The sequence below is a fragment of the Chenopodium album genome, chromosome 18, assembly GCF_948465745.1.
Source record: "Chenopodium album chromosome 18, dcCheAlbu1.1, whole genome shotgun sequence".
NCBI classification, from domain to species: Eukaryota; Viridiplantae; Streptophyta; class Magnoliopsida; order Caryophyllales; family Amaranthaceae; genus Chenopodium; species Chenopodium album.
Window position 1 is genome coordinate 49,207,538 of NC_137851.1, and position 4,776 is coordinate 49,212,313.

At 33.9% G+C, this 4,776-nt stretch overlaps 1 pseudogene; it reads left to right on the forward strand.

Moving 5' to 3' along the window:
- Window positions 1–1,170: 1,170 nt before the first annotated feature.
- LOC145592295 (auxin-binding protein ABP19a-like) lies at window positions 1,171–2,523 on the forward strand (annotated as a pseudogene).
- Window positions 2,524–4,776: the final 2,253 nt, after the last annotated feature.

The window sequence follows — 4,776 nt, forward strand, 5'->3', positions numbered from 1 at the left end:
ATTTGAAGGGGTATAGAAAAAATGGATTGGCCGAACTGGATCAAACAGAAGAGAATCTCTATGGTCTCCAAGTCGAGAAAATTTGAAGCCAAAACCTCTTAAAAATTTGGTCTTAAATCGAATCGAATTTTTTTATTTACCTTTTTTTATATATATTCTTTAAGTGTTACACGAAACACAACCACATCTATACTTATTATATTATATTTATTATATATTAAAAATCGTTCCTAAAACAGAATATGTTTCACGTGTCACCTTTTTTAAGTTTGACATGTCAGTAATATGCGCCACATGTCATTATAAACATGACATGTCAGCAATATGCGCCACATGTCATTATAAACATGACATATCACTTTCGCATGTATTAAGTTTGCATCTAAAAATGCTTATAACAATACTTAAACTCAACACCAACAAGTCTTTAGTTAAGAGTCTTACCATATTAGCCATTTATTTTGTGTTTTTATATCCAACAAAATTATAGTTAACTTAGATAAGTTAATTTGTGTCTTATTATACTATTTGTTTTCATTATGTAATGATTGAGTTTGACAACTAAAAATGTTTATAGCAAGACTTAGGCCCTGTTCTCATCAAATTATTTTCAGTTCAGTTCAGTTCAGTTTAGCTCAATTCAGCTCTAATAAGTTCAGTTCAGTTCACTTCAGTTTAGCTCTTAATTTCCTTCTCTCATAAAATATTCATTTCTGTTCAGTTGAGTTCAGTTCAGTTCAGCTCTAATAAGTTCCGTTCAGTTCAGTTCAGTTCAGTTAATTTCAGCTCAGTTCAGTCAATGAGAACAGGCCCTAAACTCGAAACCAACAACCCTTATTATCTAAATAGTCGAATTTGATTAGCAAATTAAACAAGTACAAACTAGTAACTAAGGGCACCGCACGGACCACAAACTAGTTTAAATATTATATTTCTCTTTTCATGATACATTAACCACCTAAACTCACTACTATTTTTCTTTTTTTATTTAATTTTTTTTTTTTTTATTTTCTCTCTCATTAGCTCTATCATTAGCCTATTCTAAGATTTTATGATAATATGAAGGCTAAGGCATTTCAAATAAGGAGGTTAGTTGGTCCACAATGCAAACTCGATTCAAGAATGTTCCACACTAAAACCAAATGGTAATAGTAAAAGTAATTATCTACAATGGTTTTAATATACTCTAAGCCAACTTATTCATGTGAGGAAGATTGTAAAAATGCACTCTATTTAATTTGCCCCAATAAAACATTTCATGATCCCGAATTAAAAGGACGTCACATGTGATGAGGAGTGTTGAAGTTTAGTGTGCTTTTTCAAAGAGCACATGTGAATGTCTAATACATTGATAAAAGTAGAGAGTTAAATTACTTTATAACGCTAATTGGGTTGAGGCTACTCTTATCACTTTATGATTTTGAGATATAACCATTTTGAACTTTTGTAGTGAACTCTCTCTCGATATCAAGTGTGAATGTGTGATAGATCCAGACCTATATTTATCAATTATATAATATCATTAGCTTTCCTAATGCATGTGAAATCTCTTCCAGCGTTGCATGCATGGTTTACGTGTAAAACTAGATATGTGTTAATTAGTAGTATTAATAATATGGGTGTACATGTGCACCAAAAAAATAACATATGGTTGTACACTTGTACATGAACATGACTGATGAATTGCCTTGAAAAAGAAATCTTTATTTTTGTCTTTGCTGTATTTTTCAGGCCACTTCCATAATTATGTGGAGCAAAATCCTGTATATATAACGCCATTTCTTTGCTAAGAGATGCAATAACGTAATTAAAAAAATCTAATACTACCATGTTCTAGCAACATTGTTGATTGTAGCAAGCTAGTCATCTTTAGCTTTCAAAATACGTAGTCTTGCGTTTTTTTTTAATCTTCTTTGTTTCAGTTTCACTTAGTTATGCTATTATTGAAGCCGATTATTGTATTGCAGATCTTAGTCTTCCTAGGGGCCCGCTGGATGTCCTTGCAAAGATCCGACTAAAGTCACTATAGATGACTTTGTTTTCACTGGATTTCGTGGTGAAAGAGACACTACAATTTTTTTTGGATACAATGCAACTTTTGCTATAGTAGATCAATTTCCAGGTGTAAATGGTCTAGGCCTTTCCATGGCGAGGTTAGATTTGGGGGTGGGTGGAATTCTCCCTATACATTCTCACCGAACATCAGAAGTGCAAGTTCTTGTACATGGAACAATAATCGCAGGGATAATTGACGCAAACAATGTCGCGTATTATAAAAGATTAGAGGCTGGCGATGTAGTGATATTTCCACAGTACTTGCTACACTTCCAAATAAATGTTGGTGAAACTCCAGCTCTAGCATTTGTTGCCTTGAATGGGGCAAATCCAGGATTTCAAATCACTTCCACTGCCTTGTTCGGTGGTAATTTACCGGCAAAAATAGCTTCGCAAATCACCGCTATAAGTCCTAATGAAGTGAAACGGTTGCAGAACATTTTCAGCAAAATTGACATAGCTTCATAAGATGCTAAAATCTTTGGGTTTTACATACATGGTATCACCTATGCTAGCTATAAAGTTTGGAACATATGCATGTCAAAGATATTTGTAATATCTTGCTTTATAATAAAGAATATTGAGTAATGTGTTTAACATTGCTTATTTGCTTTGTACTCTCATCTACTACGTAAGAGAGAAAGATAGCATGAACATTGTAAAAAAGCAATGGAAAGGGAAGAATGATAAGCAATGAACGGGAAGATTGATCAACAGAAAATTCATGGGTACTGCAAAATTGATTAATATAACCAACATTTTCAATCATTTCTCAAAATAACCATCATTTAACCAAATTTATCCAGAAAAAATGGCGGGTAATACAAAAATGAATGAATTTAAACATTATCTTCAATCCTTTATCAAAATACCAATAACATAACCAAATTCAACCAGGAAAACATGTACATTGCATAAATTAATAAAATTAAACACATTTACAGTCATTTTCGTAAACACCCACAATGAAAAAAAATGAAAAGACAGGAAAAAAAACAAAAAAAAAACTAACATCTTGAGAGGAGATCTTGAGCCAAGTAGGTGGTGTGCGCTTGTAGGGGAGAGCAGAGGAAGAAATACCCTTTGAATTAAACAAAAACAACAAAAATTGACAGAAAACTAAACAAGAGAAAAAACCAACTCTGAATTGGCTGAAAATTAGCAGAAAATTAAACATAAATCAAAATAAAGAAACTCTCAATGCAATCTACTAATTAAAAAAAAAAACAAGCTACAAATCAATTCAGTTACTCATACCAAATTGTCAGATTTAAGCCACAATGAGGACCGAGCTGCTTCAATGGAGAGAGATTGGAGAGGACCGAGCTGCTTCAATGGAGTTGAGGGAGCTGAGGACCGAGCTGCTCCTGAAACATCAATTTCAATTCACTCCCATTTCCCAGCAAAATCAAAAAATCAAATTAAACAAGTAAAATCAATCAATTAATTTGGAAAAAAAATAAAAATTAAACCTATAATTAATTAATTGCAATTAAGCAAATTGAAACAAGGGTTGCGAAATTGGGGCTTATAGGAAGATTTGATTGGAATTTCTCGAGCAGGAAGCTAAGGGCGAGCTTGAGCTGCTTCAATGGAGAGAGCTTGAGCTGTTGCAATGAAGAGAGCTTGGGAGTGAGAAAAGGAGTCGCAAGAAAGCGCAGCTGAGGACCACCGGAGTTTGAGGACCACTAAGCTTGAGGACCACCGGAGTTTGAGGACCACCGAGTTGCTTCAAGAGAGCTTGAGCTGATAACCGAGCTACTTCAATGGAGTTGAGGGAGCTGAGGACGACGACCGAGCTGCTTCAATATTGGAGAGAGAAAGGGGAAATAATATTTTGAGAGAGAGAGTGAAAAAGGGGAAATTAAAAGTTAGGGTTTACTTTGAAACCTATTCGTAACGGGCAAGACTTGTTGGTTACGACTAGTTGGTTATTCGTAACGGGCAAGATTTGTTGGTTACGACTAGTTGGTTATTCGTAACGGCCGGAATAATGCCCGTTACAAATAACTACTCATTCATAACGGACATCAATCTGCCCGTTACAAATATATCTTTTCCTGCTCAAGTCACATATTTTTTGTAACGGACATTGAATTTGCCCGTTACAAATGATGTAATTGTAACGGGAAATCATATGCCCGTTACGAATAGCTTGTTACAAATAAGATTTTTTCCACTAGTGGGCCCCAAACTAACGGCTATATTATCAATTTTACCCCAATTTTCCTAGACTATGTTGTATAAATAAACCCAGGTCCCTCTTTTCGTCAAAAAAATCCATGAATTCAGCTTCGTTTATGCGAATTTGTCCCAAAATCCTCAAATTTGCTCTACCCAAACTATCTTAGAATCCAATTCATCCAGATTTGTGCTCGTATAACATGGTTAAGAAGAAAATTGGAAGAAGGTACTCATTTCTGTTCATTTGCATATACCATGAATTATTATGTATATTTTAGCAATTATTGCCTTAATTATGTTCCAATTGTTATGTTTGATTGTAAGTGTGGATATGACTTATGAATTGAGCCCCAATTTCAGATTTTAAAAATTAGGGTTCATGTTAGTATCATTTAATTTGGTTTTTTTTTTTTAAATTGCAATTGGTTAATGTAATCAGGGTTTAAGAATGATAATTGTGTTCAATTAGAAGTAATGGTTGATGCTAGTGGTTGTCAATTGCAGCAGGAAATGTCCTCAATAAGTGTATCACCATCA